The sequence below is a fragment of the Musca domestica genome, unplaced genomic scaffold (assembly GCF_030504385.1).
Source record: "Musca domestica strain aabys unplaced genomic scaffold, Musca_domestica.polishedcontigs.V.1.1 18, whole genome shotgun sequence".
NCBI classification, from domain to species: domain Eukaryota; kingdom Metazoa; phylum Arthropoda; class Insecta; order Diptera; family Muscidae; genus Musca; species Musca domestica.
In genome coordinates, this window is record NW_026712238.1 from 14,027,363 (window position 1) to 14,047,350 (window position 19,988).

Genomic DNA, 19,988 nt, shown 5'->3' on the forward strand with positions numbered 1-19,988 from the left:
CCCCCACAATTTTCGATATCGAAATTTAAAAAATATATATATATTTTAATGCACGCAGAGAGAAAGGATAATCCGATTTTGCTCTAACTTTGCCAATCCTAATATTTGCATCAGTGCTATGCTAGGTGCGAAAATGGACAGCTTCGGTCCACTCCATCAAGTACCTCCCCCACAAAGGGTCAACATTTGGAATAATTATAACTCTTATAAAATGTAATATAAGTTTTCGATTATCTTCAAATTACACACATCACAATATTTTTGGTAACCCAAGGTCTGGTGTGAGATGGAATATATGAATTCACTCCTTCTGGTTCAAAATTTTGAATATTCATGAAGCTCATAAAACACCGTGCCATTAAGACTTGACACATCTCAATAGTTTCATAAACACAAAATATGTTATAAAGATGGTAGAGATCGGACCATTTCTTCTGGTACCTCCCCCACAAAGGCTCATAGTTTTGAATAACCAAAATGACAATCAAATCCGAAATAAGCATCCAAATTTCTTCAAATTACACACATCACAATATTTTTATTAACCCAAAGTCTGATGTGATATTGGTCCACTCCTTCGGGTACCTCTATCACAAAAAATCGAAATTTTGAATATCCATGAAGCTCATATAACGCGAAATTAATATCCGCTCCCATTCAGACTTGGGACATCTTAATATTTAAAACAACACAATATCTGTTGGTCGGGCGGGGCCGACTTTATGATACCCTAGACCACTTTGCTAATTTAGTAGAGCTCCACATAACAATTAAAAGTTTTTATGGGGGAATTCAATCATACACGCTATGATTATAGGTATAATTTAAAGTTCAAAGGACTAAAGATGCCGAAGCATTTGTATTATTTAAATTCGGACCTGTATTGCCCATTTGGTGCACAATTAATTTGAAATCGGATAAATATATATATGGGAGCTATATCCAAATCTGAACCGATCTTGATAAAATTTACCAAAGATATTTCTGAGCTGTACAGGGTTGCCTATATTCAACGGACCCATCTGGCAACGCCATAACTTTTGACAGAGATGTCACATCGCTTAATGACATACCGCGTTTGAAGCGTCAGTCCAAGCAGATTTTTACCATGAACCAATACACGCCACGCGAGTGCTCTGAAATAGTTGAAATTTACAAGAAGTCAATTGTGAAAACTCAACGTGCTTTTAAAACATTAAGAAATGAGAAAAGTGCGCCTTCTAAGAACACCATTCAGCGTTTATACGAAAAATGTTCGACTGGTAAGGCCGAAGAGGCCATATAAAAGTCGACCAAGGCGATCGGCCGAGAATATCGCTGCCGTACGAGCCAGTGTTGAGAGGTCCCCAAGAACATCCCAAAAACGCCGTTGTCAGCAGTTGGGCATGGCTCGGTCCACTTTACAACGGATTATTCGCATTTATTTGCATTTGTTTCCGTACAAAATTCAATTGACGCAAAGAATGTTGCCTGCGGACAAGCCTCGTCGATTGGAATGGGCCCAAAGAGTCATGGGTCCGTCGAATATGGGCAACCCTGTATTTGATGTATTTCCCTGAACATCGTTGTTACGGAGTGCATATTACGGCTGTGGGTAACAAATACAACAAATCGGATGAACAATATATATGGAAGCTGTAGCTATATCTGAACCGATCTTCACCAAATTCGACATACTAGCTTCTAGACTCAATTCGGTCGTAAGTGCCAAATTTCATCCCATTTGGGCAAATATTAAAAGTTTGGTGCACAATAAAAGGTAAATCGGACTAATTTATATGTGGGAGCTATATCCAAATCTGAACCGATCTCGATAAAATTTAGAAAATGTATTTCTAAACTGAATTTGCTCTGTTTCCCCAAATATCGTTGTTACAGAATGCATATTACGGCTGCGGAGGACAAAAATAACTAATCAGATGAACAATATATATGGGAGCTATAGCTACATCTGAACCGATTTCGATCAAATTTGGCATACTTATTTTCAGGCCTAATTTGTTTGTATGTGCAAAATTCCATACTATTCGGGCTGATATTACACGTTTGGTGCACAATAAAAAGGAAATCGGACGAAGATATATATATGGGAGCTATATCTAAATTTTTACCGATTATCTCCAATTTCAATAGGGTTCGTCCTTGGGCCAAAAAATGATTTCTGCAAAATTTCATCTGGATAGGGCAACAAATGCGAACTGTTCTTTGTTTACAAAAATACATGGACAGACGGACGGGCAGACGGACGGACGGACATGCATAAATCGACTCAGAATGTGATTCTATGCAGATCACCAAAAGGAACTATGGGTCTATCTCGTTTCCTTTTGCCAGTTACAAACAAATGCACAAAGACATAATACCCTGACCACCTTGTGGTGTGGGGTATAAAAATCATGGTCCTTGTTAGAGTATTTTCATATTTCAGCTATTTCTTTCAATTCTTAACTTTTTACAAATCTCTGAATCACTCATAAACCTATTTATGGTAAAATCTACACAGTTCATATATTAGTACACCAGTATCTAAACGTATGAGTAATTTCATAAATTTCATATCACTCATACGCTGGAGTCTACGGAACTAGATAAGGAACTAGTTCGTTCTATCGAACTAGATTTGCATATCCTACTCTCAACCAAGCTTGGACCTATTTGGTAGGAAAATCTCCCAATCATAGACCTTTTTTTTGGAAAAATATCTCATCCAATCATAATACTTTTTTTAGACAAATTTCATAAAGAAATGGAACGGGAGAATTTCCATTTTTAGCATTTAATCTTGGACATTTTTATGAGAAATTTACTCAGCCAATTCTGGACTATTTTATGAGAAAATTTCTCTAACAATGGTAGACCTTTGTCTAAACAAACTTTCCCACCTATGGGAACATTTTCTCAAGCAATTATAGACATTTTTATAGGAACAACTCTCAAACAGTCCTATGTATTTGTTTATGAAAAATATCCTATTATTTACTCCTAAATCTATTTTTTGCTCCTAAATAGCATGAATAATCACTCTATGGTACTCTTCAAGCTACCAGCTGTTGTTTTTTGTTTTTTTTTTTTTTTTTTAAATACTTAATTATTAATTTCACTTTAATCGGATTGCTGGCAAACTCCAACCACCCAATATACCAAAATGGCTTGAGAATAATATTACAATAAGCTTATGAACATAAGGCTTAAGCTTGAGAAAATCTTGAGAAAACATTGAAAAATGTTTGTATAACAAGTATAGAATAATCGAAACGGAACCCTTATTTATAAGCTTATACTTGAAATTGTAGAATAAGCTTACAAAAATAATATTATAATAAGCTTATTTTTGTAATAGTATAAAATATTATTTTTTTTTTTTAGTTTTTAATCATTTTTAACGTTTTTTCTTGATGGACATCCCAGTAGTCACTGCCGCATGTGGCCTTGATACCCTGACGCTTTCTTCTCCCTTATTTGAACTTCTGCATCTCTTCCACTAAGACTACACATTTATTGAATTCCTGCAACTTTTTTGATGCTTCCAATCTGAAATGGGATTGGAATAATTTATGTGAAAGATTCCCGGATTTATTATTCATCCATACCTTAAGGGTTCGGTCCACAAATGGGTCCTAAATTCGCGTGATTTTGTTTTTTGCCAAAGAAAATAATTTCTTGCTGACAATTTTCACAAAAAATCAAAACTAATTTGTCAACAAGGGACAGACTTGAGAAATGTTTGTGGAACATAAGTGTTTCCCAAGCATTGTTGAAAAATTATATTTTTATAATATTGTTCTCAAGCTGTATTGTATTTTTGGTATGTTGGGCAAGCAGAAAAGTGTTTTAAAGTTTCAGCAAATGTTTCCTTCTCTCTCTTTTTTTTTTTTTTTTTTTTTTTTGAAATTTAGAACATGTTTATGTGTCGTCATTCCGTCAGTTTGGCAGTCAGGCAATGCACTTTAGTTCGTTTATTTATTATTTCTGTTCTAATTAACCGCTGCTTTGTTTTTGTTGGTGCCACGTTGCTTTTTCATGTGGTTTTGCTAACAGCTGCTTGTTTGTCGGTTGGTAGGTCGGCTGGCTGGTTGTTGGCTGATACCTTGGTTTGTTAGTTGTGTGGGAGGCTGCTGTTGCAGCTCCAACTGCCTCTGCCGCTTAACACCTCATTCAACAAATACATCAGCTATGAATGAAATGAATTCATGAATGCAATACCCAGCCATTACCCTATCCGATTTATCTTCACAGGACTACAACTCTATTTTGAATTGCTCCATGGGTAGATGGGCGGATAGACGAACGGGCGATATAAATACTCCCCCAAGGGGTTCATTGGCCTCAACAGCGTGTGCATTTATCCCATTTCGCTTTGCTGCATGTCAGCTATCTTGCCCGTGGAATAGTAGGTAATTTAGCTGTAGGTATTTATTCCGCTAGGCAAAATATTTATGTGTGGAAAGCGAATGTATACATGAGGATTTAAAGCCAACGGATTTTGTGCAGATGCACTCGGAGAAATAATTTTTTCTATAGAAAAAGTTAAAGGCCTCAGTGACTGGATACTATTTTCTATCGATACTTTATTTAGAAAAAAGTCGGAGACCTTAGTGGCCGAAGCATTTTTTCCAATAGAAACAGTCGGAGACCTCAGTCGGACTGAGGCACGCAGCCAATGTTCGATTATTTAAATATACTTTCACCTGAATTATGATTATTCAAATGTAGGTTCCGAAGGAACATGTGGGGGCGGACGGACGGACATCGCTAGATCGACTCCAAATGCCCTGAAACGGATTTTGTCCAAAAACACTTAGGGTCTTTAAAATCGTTATTTCGATGTGGCACTTTTTGCCCGTATCAAATGATATACGAGTATACCCTCTTTAGCCATATGGCTGAGGGTATAAGAAGTCAGGAGCCTCTGTGACTGACTGAGGACTACTTGTTTTTAAAGAAAAAAAATCTGAGGTTTCAGTGACTGACTGACTTTTTCTATAGAGAGAAATAGAAAATTCTGAGACCTGAGTCTGGCTAAGGAATATATATTTTTTTTATAAAAAACAGCCGAAGTCCTCAGAACATTACTACTACCTGTTTTTTTCTATAAAAAAAATGAGGCCTATTTTTTATAGAAACAAAATTTAAAGGCCTCAGTCGAACTGAGGCTTATTTTTTCTATAGAAAAAGTCGGTGGCCTGAGTCTGGCTGAGGACTACTTTTTCTATAGAAAAAATTTAGTAGTTTTCTATAGAAATAAGTCGGAGGCCTCGGGCTGGCTGAGTACTAATTTTTTCTCCAAAAAAAAAATAAGGCCTCAGCGACTGGCTGAGGACTATGAAAAAATCGAAGACCTGAGGACTATTTTTTCTACAGAAAAAAATCGAAGACCTGAGGACTACTTTTTCTATAGAAAAAATCGAAGGCCTGAGGACTACTTTTTCTATAGAAAGAAAAAACGAAGGCCTGAGGACTATTTTTTCTATAGAAAAAAAATCGAAGGCCTGAGGACTATTTTTTTTTTATATAGAAAAAAAATCGAAGGCCTGAGGACTATTTTTTTTTTTCTATAGAAAAAAATCGAAGGCCTGAGTACAATTTTTTTTCTATAGAAAAAAGTCGAAGGCCTGAGGACAATTTTTTTTCTATAGAAAAAAATCGAAGGCCTGAGGACTATTTTTTTTCTATAGAAAAAAATCGAAGGCCTGAGGACTATTTTTTTTCTATAGAAAAAAATCGAAGGCCTGAGGACTATTTTTTTTCTATAGAAAAAAATCGAAAGCCTGGGGACTATTTTTTTTTTCTATAGAAAAAAATTGAGGGCCTGAGGACTATTTTTTTTTCTATAGAAAAAAAATCGAAGGCCTGAGGACTACTTTTTTTTCTATAGAAAAAAATCGAAGGCCTAAGGACTATTTTTTCTATAGAAAAAAATACGAAGACCTGAGGACTATTTTTTTTTTCTATAGAAAAAAATCGAAGGCCTGAGGACTATTTTTTTTTTTCTATAGAAAAAAATCGAAGGCCTGAGGACAATTTTTTCTATAGAAAAAAATCGAAGGCCTGAGGACTATTTTTTTTCTATAGAAAAAAATATTTAAGGCTTCGGTTACAGACTGAGGCTTTTTTATTCTACAGAAAATATCCGAAGCCTTTTTGCAATAGAAAAAAAAATTGGATAGGCCTCAGTGACTGAGACCTACTTCTTTCCTATAGAAAAAATTCGGGGTCTCAGTAAATGAGGACGTTCTTATAAAAAATCGGTCCTCCAGAACTAAGGTATTTTTTTATATTAAAAAGAATGGCTCTCTTGCACAAAAGTATTATTTTCTATAGAAATAATCAGAGGGCAGATGACTATTTTTTCGATAGAAAAATCTGTCCTCAGGGACTGAGAAATTATTTTCGAAAGACTAAAATCAGTTGCCAGGACTGAGTCAGTAATCAGGTCCTAAAATCAGTCCTTTTTGACAGAGTCTTCCGTTACTCAGGATTGTGAGTCTTCCGTTACTCAGGATTGTGTCCCTAAAAAGATACTTTTCTTCAATAACTGAGAATTTTTCAATATTTTTCAACCTCGTGAATACTTGGACGAGCTGTTCGGCTGCTCAACGCAACTCAGGTAGAGTTCCTACCCACTCAGTCCCATTTTTGAACCTGAACAAAAAAAGGTATCAACTATCTCTATATCACAAACTTCTCTCTGCACTAGAGACTTGATGACTATGTCTCACACTGACCCTCCCAACTTAGGCTTCTAACATCGGTCCAATTTTTGTTATTATAAAAATCTGCCCCGATTGAATGATGTTTTTTTTATAAAAAAAATGGTCCAGTTTTCTATTGAAAAAAAAAAATAATAATAATTAGACCTGAGATTCGTCGGAGGCTTGTTGCCCCAAAAATAATCGCCCTCCTTTGATTGGGGCATTTTTTTCAGAACTAAATTCGTCTTAAGAGTATGGGGCAAATTTCAGGAAAATACGCATCTGAGTCACTGTTGGGCGATGTGGGAGGCATTGTAGATCCCTTAAGTGATAATCATGTAGAACCCACTTCATTACCATCTGCATCTTGGGAAAGAGAATTACATCTTTATAATTCTCATGGCGTATTATATTGTATACATGACTCTATCGATCCAAGTTTTAGGAAAGTAATCCTCCATGACCCTATATATACTCTTAATTAAATCCATTTACATTAAGCATGCTTCTTAATAACTTCTGCTATTCTAAAACAATAGTGAATATTCTCCAAATCTGTCCCATGTCATGTTATGCGATTTCTCTCAACCCCAAACGTATGGTTGTATCAGCTCCGCAGTATTTTTTTTTTTTTTTTTTTTTTTTTGAAAATTCATTTCCACCCTCAACTGTAGTTACCGCTGCCAGTGATTCATTCGAGATTACATTTTTTTTTGTTCGTTTGTTTGTTACATTCAGGTGTAGTTATGTTTCGTATCGATATGGACAGTGACAGTATGTTGTGTATATGTAAATGTACACACGTATATGACACAATACATTGATATGTACAATAGGTTATTGTGATTCCATTCCAATCATTTACCTAATCATTTTTGTATCCATTTGCATAAATTTTTCCAAAATCGAATTTTAATTTTTGGGACAATAGGCAGAATTTATTTTGTCCTCCGAAAAATACATTCAAATATTTTGGATATTTCTATGAATGTTGCCATTGTCTGGCATTGATTTGAAACAACCTAATATATTGGAAATGTTTGTGGTGGGTGGTGCGTTATCGCTTTCGGCCAACATAACCAAATGTGCGAGTAGATGAAATGCAAAATGTGTTAAAAAATAAATTATTGGAAATTAAATGATGATATACACAACACATTTATGCAAGCCTTGGGCTTATTGATACATTTTGTGGATTGTCATTGAAATTCAGACATTTGGCCGGAGGCCATTGATGATGTGCATTGTCAAGGGACTGCTTAACATCTTTTGACGTTGGCGATTTTCATAAGTGTTCTACATTGATGTGGCAAAGAAAACGATTAATTTACGTTAAAACGGACAAATGTTCCGATTGTAACACAAATATTTAAAGAGCTTTAATGCTGGAGTAAGGAATATTTATTTCTTCCAGTTTCTATAAAATGTTCATTTTGATATCTGTTGAACTCCAGGAGCTACAACCTTTTTACTTGGAGCTTGACATAATCAAGCACTTGATTTTATGACGCGCTTATACAGGTTGAGGTAAAAAACTGGAACAAAGTCAAACGCCATAATTTTTCATTTTTTTATTGTTGATGAAAGCAAAAAATGTCGGACATAGCATCAAATTTTAGAATAAGTTTAGAATTGTTCGAATTGGTCACCTTTAGCACGAATTATGGCCTTCAAACGGCCAATGAAACCGTCACACGCTGCCCGAATGTTGCTCTGCGGTATTTTGGCCATTCTCGGCGAAGCGCTTGCTTAAGGTGCTCCGACACTTTTGTATTTTTAGTACCAACCTTGATTACCAAAATACTTCAGACACAATAGTCCAACGGATTGGTCACTTTTGGCACGAATTATGGCCTTCAAACGGACAATGAAACTGTCACACGCTGCCCGAATGTTACTATGCGACATTTTGCCCCATTCCCGGCGAAGCGCTTGCTTGAGGTGCTCGACACTTTCGTACTTTTTAGTGCCAACCTTGCTTTCCAAAATACTCCAGACACAATAGTTCAACGCATTAGTATACGGAGATTTTGGTGGCCATTGTACGCTAAAAATGAAGCGAGGAACCTCATTTTGTGGCCATTTTTGGGTAGCTAAGTGCTAAGTGCGATGGTGCTGAGTCCTGTTGGAATGGCCAAGGTCTGCGACCAAAATGTTTGCATGCCCAAGGCTTTAATACACCCTCCAAAATATTTTCGCGATAATATTCGACATTTATTCTGATGCCACGGTCGATTAATACGAGCAGAGAGCGACCATCGGCTGTTATGGCGGCCCACATCATCACTATGGCCGGCGCCTGAGTTCTGGTGGCCAACCGAGGGTGCATATTTTCAGCTGACCTCTTTGGCAAGTAAACACGATCATTTTGTTTGTTTACACACTGCTGGACAACGAATGTTTGGTTTTACGCCGAGCTCATTTTTCGATATTTGCCGAATGGAGTATTGGAATATTGTTCAACTCTCGACGCTTCTTTACTTTTCGAACCATTTCTGCTGAGTTTGCTGCATTCTTCCGTCCACTGCCTTGACGTCGGTACGAGACACAAAGTATTTAATCACATTTAAATGCTGTAGTGCTCTAACGAATACCACTTGTGGTTTTCCAGCCAAATATCTATAACGCTTGAATTCCAGCACGAATAACTTTTTTGTGGAAACTTCTCACCAAAATGCTTTTGTATACTTGTAAACAATATAGTCAGCTGTTACTGGAATAATTTTAACAATTGTCGAACGAGTGGCTTAAAAATGACAGCAGTCTGAAGTTGATGCAGTTTTTTAATTCGTGAATAATTGAATATAGCCTCCATATTATGGTGGAGCTAATAATAATGTAGACTTATCTTGATATGAACATACGGAATTTTTTGAACCAATACCACATTGTACTAGTATAGAATATAATCAGATATTAAAAAAACCCTTACCAGACAAAACGTTCACATGATGCTGATCCTGAAAGAAAAACAAATAAATTGAATAATTAATAAAAAAATTATATTTTATTTATTAAAAAAATTAAATCAAATAAATTAAAAAGAGTTAGTCGGTTTTGCTGAAAGATGTATACCCTCAGCCAATATTCAATTATTTAATTATATTTGACTTTTGTTATGATTATTTAAATTGTTGACTCTCTATGGAGTAGGTTCCCAAGGAATGGGCTAATATTGTCCATTTCGAATCGGACCTAAATAAATATAATATAAATATTGCGATGGTCCAGGTTTGGACTATATTGGTTACTTCCTTCACTTTATATGAGATATGTGATAATTCTTTGAAAATGTTAAAATGTGAGTGAGGTACCACATTTAGTCGTCTGAAGTATTCCATTTTCGTGCTACATCTAATACAGATAAAATATTGGAAAATGCAAAATTATAAGAAAATCTAAAATTTATATCCAATTTTATACGGAAATCATAAATTCCATATTCATCTTAGGTTTTTGGCAAAGAGAGATATATTTAGATATAGCAAGTTGTAACGAAACGCTGACTTGTTTCGCAAGTTATAACAGATAAAAAGTATTAAAAATTGTGACCCTTTGTGGGTGAGGTTCCAGAAGGGGTTCGCAGATATATATAATCTTCACAACAGATCTTGTATTAGCAAAAATGTATGTTTTATGTGTGAAATTTGACGAGATTGGGATGCTTATTTCGCTTTCTTTAAGCGTTTTGTTTTTCAAAATTTTGAACCCTATGTAGGGCAGGTACCAGAAGAAATGGTCGGATCTCTACTATATTTATAACAGATTGTGTTAATGGAAATATTGAGATGTCCCAAGTCTGAATAGAATCTGATGTTGATTTCGCGTTTTATTTAAAATTTTGACTCTTTGTAGGGGAGGTACCTGAAGGAGTGGACAGATATATCACATCTTCACAGCAGACCTTGTGTTGGTAGAAATAATGGGGTGTGTAAAATATGAAGAGTACCGTATGCTTTTTCGGATTTTATAATCGTTTTGGTTATTGAAAACTTTGATCTTTTGAGGGGGAGGTACGAGAAGAAGTAACCCGATCTCTACCATCCTTATAAAAGGTCTTGTGTCTATGGAAATATTGAGATGCATTAAGTTTTAATGTAATCGGATGTTAATTTAGCGTTTTATTCTAAATTTTGACTCATTGTAGGGGAGGTACCAGAAGAAGTGGACCGATATATCACATCTTCCAAACAGATCTTGTGTTAGTAGATATAATGGGATGTGTTAAATATGAAGAGAATCGGATGCTTATTTCAGGTTTTATAATCGTTTTGGTTATTCAAAACTTTGACCCTCTGTGGGGCAGGTACAAGATGGAATGATCCGATCTCTACCATCCTTATAACAGATCTTTGTTGGTGGAAAAATTGAAATGTACCAAGTCTGAATGAAATCGGATGTTAATTTTGCGTTTAATGAGCTTCATGAATATTTAAAATTTTAACCCTTTGGGGTTATTTTGGATTTTATATCGTTTTAGTTATTCAAAACTATTACCAGAAGAAATGTTCCGATCTCTAACATTTTTATGACAGATCTTGTGTTGATAGAAATATTGAGATGCGCCAAGTCTGAATGGAATCGGTAATCGATATTCAAAATGTTGACCCTTTGTGAGGGAGGTACGAGAAGGAGTGGATCGATGTATTCGATCTTCTCGCCAAACCTTGGGTTAATAAAAATATTGTGATGTGTGTAATTTCAAGAGAATCGGACTCATACATCACTTCTGATAAGAATTACAATTATTCATAACTTTGAACCTTTGTGGTGGAGGTACTTGGAGTGGAGTGGACCAATGCAAATATTCCATCTCCGAATGCGATCTAACTTTGATAATAATATTACTATGTACCAAGTTTGGATCAAATCGGATACTCCATTCGAGAGTTATTGTGTGCACCAGCCAGACATACGAACAGACTGACAACGGACGGACTTCGCTTGATCGACTCCAATTGCTCTGAATTGGATTTGGAAGAAAGAAACCTAGGATCTAAAACGGTATTTTCAAAGAGGTACGTTTCGAGGGCATTAAATAATATATTCCCTCTCTAGCCATATGGCTGCGAGTATAAAAAATTATATTCACGAGTTGACCCGGTCCGCGTTACGTAGGTTTTGTCTCTAATGCGCATTTTTATAGCATAATAAATCACATATCCGGCTTATATTGGTGGACCTTATATATACCAATTTTGAAATTATTCTGTGAGAATAATGCAGCCTATAAACAAATATTTAGACAAATAGATTGGAAAATGTGTTCAAGACCCTTGAAATAGGTAAAAGCTGGAGGTACATTTATATGATCATTAGTCCGAAACATTGACCTACCTTTAAAATTGTCTGCGAAGATGTTTTCTACTACCACACTTCCAAAACCACCTCCCCATCTCAATTCCAGATACCTATAAAGACCTCAATATCAAATTAGAGGACTTCAGTCCCATCCCGTCACCCAATACCAAATTTCGTACCATTAAATACAAATATAGGACGCATTTTCTAATTTCAAGCACATCAGTAAATATATAATTTTAGAATTTTACCTCTACCCCTTCACCCTGTGCCAAACATAGTACTTTTTGTACAATTACAGTAGACACTTTCCAAACCACTCCCACATGTCCAGGCTACACATAAACAACGACTCTAGTGCCAAACTTCATCCAATACCAAATTGTACCAAATTTACTATTTAGTACTTTTCTTGCACTTATAGTACACATTCCTAAAACGACCTCCATATATCCATGCTACACATGAACAGCGACCCCAATACCAAATTTCAGATTTCAATCACTCTCTGGTTATCCAATACCAAATTGTATCAAATATAGTACTATTTAGTACTTTTCTTGGACAGTACACATTTCCTATCTCCACCTCTTTATCACAAGCCTACCACCAACAGAAGCCTACCACCAACAAAATTTCAGCTGCATCCGTTTACCCTAAATCAAACTGTTCCAAATTTAGTATCACGTATATTTCCAAAACGACCTTCTTACCTTCCAACCTCGACTCCCATACCAAATTTTAAGTTTTTAGCTCTTTCCGTTCACATGATACCAAATGGTGGTACCATTTTAGAAATTTTCGTTACCTAAAAGTTCGAATGTCCAAAAAAACCTTTGGTACATCTGTCCTACACTCCATCAGTGACTCTTATTCCAAATTTCAGAATTCTAACTCATTCCGTTTGTCCAATACCAAGTATTAAATATTAAGTATTTAGTACATTTTAGTATTTTCGTAGCCTTTTGGTAGGATTTTTTTTTTTAATCCGCCTACGCACCAAGACGGACCCTCGTGCAAAATTTCGAAATTGCAGCTTCAGCCGTTTCGTCTGGACGTTGATTCTTATTCAAATTTCGGCATTTAGTTCCTTTTGTCATTTAACGTCGAACAAGTCACATGTTTAAATATGTCACATTGTTTGCAAGCATGTTGTTTGTCTCCTGACGACGACGACGACGACCAGCACCACCACCATAACCATTGTTGTTGGCCAAACTGATTAGAACAATGCAACGAAGTGTGTTTGTTACGTTGGTTGGATGGAAGTTGACGCTTGGCGATTGGGGGATAAAATATGTCGCCCACCATATTTTTCCCCCCAAACGCTCGCTAAACGTCATCATCGCCATCCACAGCAGTGGCAACAAAGCGAGGGATGAATATTAAAGTTTTCCAAACACCCACGCCTCGTTTTGTTTTTGCTGGTGCTGTTAATGTTGGGGCATTGTTGTCGGTGAGATTTTTGTGGTTCGTTGTTTGTTGTTGGTGTTGGTTTTTTTTTTTTTTTTTTTCTTGTATGCAAAGTTATATTTTATTCATTTGCTAAAAATGTTGTAGATTTTGTTTGGCAACAAAAATTGGTTTGTATCAAAATTCCATTTTGTGTAAGCAACAATAATTCCGTGTAAAAGAATGGTAAATGGAAAATTACAACAAGGAGATTTGTTCTGTGAAAAAGAATTTTGGTTAGTTTGGAAGTTGTAAAAAAACAATTGCCATTTTAAACAAGAATGTCCGACAAAGTCAGTCACTGGAAATTGTTGTGTAAAGGGAACTTCAGTTCAAACATCGATTCGAAATATATTTAAAGGAGAAATGGCCTACGGGCAAATTCAGGGAGGAGAAGGAGACTTAAACTCGATTGACTTTTAATCTCGACCTAGCCTTTCGTGAAGGCTAGCAAATCCGACTCTGAATCTGATTATTCAAATTGTTGATCAACTATGGAGTAGGTTAAGAATGAGTGGGACTATATAGTCCCTTTCGAAACGGACCTAAATAAATATCATATAAATATTGTGACGTGCCAAAATTTGGACTATATCGACCACTTCCTGCACATTATGTAAGATATGCTTTAATTTAAAGAAAATATAGTGGGCCGAAGTATTTCAATTTAACACTTCATATAATACAGTAAAATATTGGTATGGAAAAAAAACTACAAGAAAATCGAACATTTTGATCCAATAATAAAAAATGTAGCGGTCGGTTTTGCCAACGGATGTATACCCTCATCCGTTCTAATACAGATAAAACCAGTAAAGAAAGTCCTAAAGTCGGGCGGGACCGACTTTATGATACCCCACACCACTTTGCTAATTTAGTAGAGCTCCACATAACAATTACAAGTTTTTATGGGATCATGTACGCTATGGTTATAATTGTAATTTAAAGTTCAAAGGAACAAATATGCCAAAACATTTGTATCTTTTAAATTCGGACTTGTATTGCCCATTTGGTGCACAATTAATTTGAAATCGGATAAAGATATATATGGAAGCTATATCCAAATCTGAACCGATCTCGATAAAATTAGGCAAAGATATTTCTGAGCTGTATTTGATATATTTCCCTGAATATCGTTGTTACGGAGTGCATATTACGGCTGTGGGTAACAAATACAACAAATCGGATGAAAAATATATATGGGAGCTATAGCTATATATGAACCGATCTTCACCAAATGTGCAATACTGGCTTCTAGACTCAATTCGGTCGTATGTGCCAAATTCCATCCAATTTGGACAAATATTAGATGTTTGGTGCACAATAAAAGGTAAATCGGACGAAGTTATATATGAGAGTTATATCCAAATCTGAACCGATCTCGATAAAATTTAGCAAAGGTATTTTTGAGCTGCATTTGATATATTTCCCCAAATATTGTTGTTACGGAGTGCATATTGCGGCTGCGGAGGACAAAAATAACAAATCGGATGAACAATAAATATGTGAGCTATAGCTATATCTGAACCCAATTCGATCAAATTTGGCATACTCATTTTCAGGCCTAATATGGTTGTATGTGCAAAATTCCATACTATTCGGGCTGATATTACACGTTTGGTGCACAATAAAAGGCAAATCGGACGAAGATATATATGGGAGCTATATCTCAATTTTTAACGATTACCTCCAATTTCAATAGGGTTCATCCTTGGGCCAAACAAATGTTGTTTGAAAAATTTCATCTCAATCGGATAATAAATGCGACCTTCATTTTGTTCACAAGAATACATTGACAGACGGACTGACATGCATAAATCAACTCAGAAAGTGATTCTATGAAGATCCTCAAAAGTAACTATGGGTCTATCTTGCTCCCTTCTCCATGTTACAAACAAATACACAAAGACATAATATCCTTTCCACTATGTGGTGTAGGGTATAAACATTTTGACCCTTTGTGGGGAAGGTTCCACAAGAAATGGTCCGATCTCTACCATCTTTATAACACATCTTGTGTTGATGGAAATATTCAGATGTGCCAAGCCTAAATGGAATCGGATGTTAATTTCGCTGATTATGAGCTTCAAAAAATTCAGCCTTTGTGGGAGAGGTAGCAGAAGGAGTGGACCGACATATCCCATCTTCACAGCAGATCTTTTGTTAGTGGAAATAATGAGATGTGTGAAATATAAAAAGAATCTGATGCTTATTTCGGATTTTATAAACATTTTTGTGGGGAAGGTTCCAGAAGAAATGGTCCGATCCCTACCGTTTTTATAACACATCCTGTGTTGATAGAAATATTTAGATGTGCCAAGCCTAAATGGAATCGGATGTTAATTTCGTGTTTTATGAGCTTCATGGATACTTAAAATTTTCACCCCTTGCAGGGGATGTACCAGAAGCAGAAGACCGATATATTCCATCTTAATACCAGACTTGGGTTAATATAAATATTAGGATGTGTGAAATTGAAGACAATCGGATTCTTACATCACATTTTTTAGGAGTTGCAATTATTCAAAATTTTGACCCTTTGTGGGGCAGGTACTTGATGGAGTGGTCCCATGTTGTCCATTTTCACACCTGACCTAGCTCTGACGCAAATATCAAGATTTGCAAAGTTGGAGCAAAACCGGATTATCGTTTCTCTTTCTGTGCAGAAAATATATGTTTTGAAAATTTCAACCTTTTGTGGGGGGGGGGGGGGGATGTACCAGAAGGAATGGGAGTATATACTGCATCTTAACACTAGACCTTGGGCTGATAAAAGTATTGGGATGTGTGAAATCTGAAGACAATCGGATTCTTATATCACATTTTATAAGAGTTGTAATTTTTCAAAATTTTGATCCTTTGTGGGGAAGGTACTGGCACCTGACCTAAAACTGATGGAAAAATTACGATTTGAAAGGTTGGAGCAAAATCGGATTTTCCTTTTGCTTTATGTGCATTCAATTATTTTCTTCGAAAAGTACCAGAAGAAGTGGACCGATAATATTACGATGTACCAAGTTTGGGCCAAATCGGGTACTCCCTTCGAGAGTTATCGTGCACACCAATCAGACAGACGGACGGACATCGCTAGATCGACTTAAGATGTACTGAAACGGATTTGGTCCAAAGAGACCTAGGGTCCAAAACCGTTATTTCGACTAGGCACGTTTTGACCGTATGATATATACCCTCTGTAGCCATATGACTGAGGGTATAATTAATATTTTAATTTCTGTATTGCCACCATAACACAAAGCAATTGTAGAAAAAATGGCATATCCTGCATCTTCCTCTCATACAAAATGTTATTATTATATTATTATATTTTCTAACTACAATTCCCCATAATTCACCCTCAAAATGAAATTTTGTTCTCCTCTCTTTCTTTTCAGATAACTGAAAACGCTTCAGATTTCCAGGTAATTTATTACAAGTTGTTTCAAGTGTCTCTGCATATGCTTCAGACACAAAACGTTTTTTAAATTGAGTTTCCCTTTTAAAGTGGCTCTTGCTGGTCCGTTTTTTTCTGGTTCGTTGCAATCAATCAATTACTGAATTATGCTTTAATGGAGGGTTGTCAGTGCTTCCACTTGCCTCCGATCTTTTTTCGAAACTAAGCTTTTCCCCCGTTTCACATTGAATGTCATTGTAAATAATCCATGTTGAATGTTTAACGTTGCCGAGCCATATAACTTTTGTGAACTTTGACATTGATTGACGGGCTAATGTTGCGTAGAGAGACAACAGTTTTTTTTCTTTGTTACATAACATACATATATGGTTGTGCAGAGGCACAGTCGGAAATCTCTAACACTAACTTCATTGGATACCAAAAATATTTTTTTTCGAACAGTACAGAAAATTGAAGTTCTAATGGTGGTTATATCAAGGTTTGACTGTGGCTTTAGAGAATTAAGCTGCCTGTTAATATGTATCCTCATGGATCTCTGCTACCCAATTCTATATCTTCTATTTCCTGCACGCTTACACCATACCCTTTTGACCTACTCTATCCTAACTCTCTATTACCAACTTTGAGTTGAGTGGCCATAAAATGTTTCCGTTGTATTCCCATCTAACTTTTTTTTATAGTTAACTGACATTTTTCCCAGAAACATTAAATTTTAATGATGAAAATTTTTATTTTCCTATTTCTTTAAATGGTTATTATTTTTTCCAGTAAATATCACACTATAGATTGCTGTAGGAAATTGTGTGAAACTTTGACATATAATATATTTAAACTGAAAATAGTTTTTTGTTCTTTAAATCATTTTATACCCTTAGCCTTACGCTAACAGACTGTATATATATATGATGCTGTCAAAATTACGATTTTAAAGTCTAGGGCCAATATTATCCATTTCATATCGGACCTAAGTAAATATGATATAAATATTCCAATGTGCCAGGTTTGGACTATAACGACTACTTCCTTTACTCAATATGAGATATGTGATAAGTTTTAGAAAATGTTAAAATACGCGTAATGTAGCAGATATAGTCGACCAAAGTATTTCATTTTCCAGAAACTCGTTTTATTTTTCAAAACCTTAAATCCTATGTGGGGAGGTACCAGAACGAATGGACCGATCTCTACCATCTTTATAACATATCTTGTGTTGATGGAAATATAGAGATTTACCAAGTCTGACTGGAATCGGATGTTAGTTTCGCGTTTACTGAGCATCCATGAAGCTTTCAAAATTTTGACCCTTCTTCACAGCAAATCGTGTGTAAGAGGAAATAGAAATGTAAAACGAATCGGAGATTAGTAAAAAGAAAACATGTAAAAAAGCTGTAAGTTCGGCCGGGCCGAACTTTGAATACGAACGAATTAAGCAATTCTCAAAAACAATAAAATCCGTTAAAAATTCTGTTAAAATTTTAAAAATACCGAATGTAGCTATTATATTAGGGTCTATACGACGACATGAGCCTGCGTAGGTAAGATTTGTCATAAGCCATTACAATATTCAAATGCGAAACTTAAAAAAACGGTTATAATGTCGATAAAATCAAAATTCCAAAGACGTGGACCTGCACAGACAATTTTCTGTCTGTCCATTACGAACTTCAAATCTCAAATTTGAAACAATTATGGTGAAAAATGTCCCTAAAATCATTAAAATACCGAATATCGGGAGGTACCGTAAAATGGGGGTTTACGAAGAGGTGGACCTACACGGACAATTTTTTGTCTTAAGCTGTAGTATCCAATACGAACTTTAAATACCAAATTTGAAACAATCCCGGTGAATAAATTCGCTAAAATCATCAAAATACCGAAAATCGGGAGGTACCGTTATATGGGGGCTATACCAAAACGTGAACCTACATGGTCCATTTTCAATACCAAAAGTCCTGTAGACATAGCATTTTATCAATCTACTTCAATTCGTTCGGAAGCTAGAGTGATTTCCACAGACGGACACACGGACAGACGGATAGACGGACGGACACCGCTAAATCGACATAGAATTTTATGCTGATCAAGAATATATACACTTTGTGGGGTCTAAAATGTGTATTTCGAGGTGTTACAAACGGAATGACAAACTTAATATACCCTCCATTCTATGGTGGAGGGTATAAAAATTCAGGACTTCCTGACCAAGATTGGTTGTGCAAAAAACGTGAATTTTTTTATCTACTATTTAGAAAATATATTGGCCCAAAAGTGTAGATTCTTAAAATATTAGTCAAATTCTTCCTTTCCAAAAGTCATAAAATTCTGCTAATATTTTAGGTCATAAATTCCTTAGTTTTTTTTTAATATTTGACAAGCACTTCCCGACTCATAGAGTCGATATTTTTTAATCAAAGAGTTGATTGTTTTATCCATGAGATCCTGGTTTCTTCCAAAGTCCGAGGATCTTATTTTCACAATTTTTGGATTTTTTAATAATTTTCAAAGAAGTTATTTTCCTAAACAGGGATTTTTAAACATGGCCTTCAATGATCCTTTCTTCACAAATAGTAAATTTTTAAGTGTTTCATAAATGGTTCATATTATGGATTTTTAAAATATTTTCCAAATGACTTTCCGACCAAAAATCTTCGATTATAATTGAATATTTTTAAGGTCCTTTGGATTTAATGACAAATCGTGTATTTTTTTCATATTTTTCCAAGAATTTTGGATTTGGTTTAAATTTTGGATGGATTTTAGTTGAAATATTTTTCCAGTTATCGTGCTTTTCTCCTGATTGATTTAAATGGCGGATTTTTGAGTATTTTCAATAACCTTCTGAACATAAATCGTATATTTTTTAAAAAATATTCGGACCTTCGGATCAAAAATCTTGGGTTTTTAAATATTTGCTTCGGATCTTCTTTCCATATGTCGTAGATTTCTTTTTAATAATTTCAAGGCATTTCTGAGCAAGAATTGTGTCCCTGTTTTTAATCTCTTTTAAGGATCAAGTAAAAGTTAATTTTTTTTATTTAAAAAAAAAACTGTCAAGGATCTTCTGGTCCCAAAACATGATTTTTCAAAACCTAAATAGCGTTTTTTTTATATTTTGAATATTTTGAATAAAA

The 19,988-nt window shown here is 35.4% G+C and overlaps 1 protein-coding gene across 2 annotated transcripts in view; it reads right to left on the minus strand.

Moving 5' to 3' along the window:
- LOC101892891 (MAP kinase-activating death domain protein) overlaps positions 1 to 19,988 on the minus strand; it is a 170,582-nt gene that overhangs the window by 80,926 nt on the left and 69,668 nt on the right. For both annotated transcript variants that reach the window (XM_059120957.1, XM_059120958.1), the window contains exon 3: positions 9,625 to 9,652. The gene's annotated coding sequence lies outside the window, so the exon portion shown is untranslated. The remainder of the gene's footprint in view (positions 1 to 9,624; positions 9,653 to 19,988) is intronic.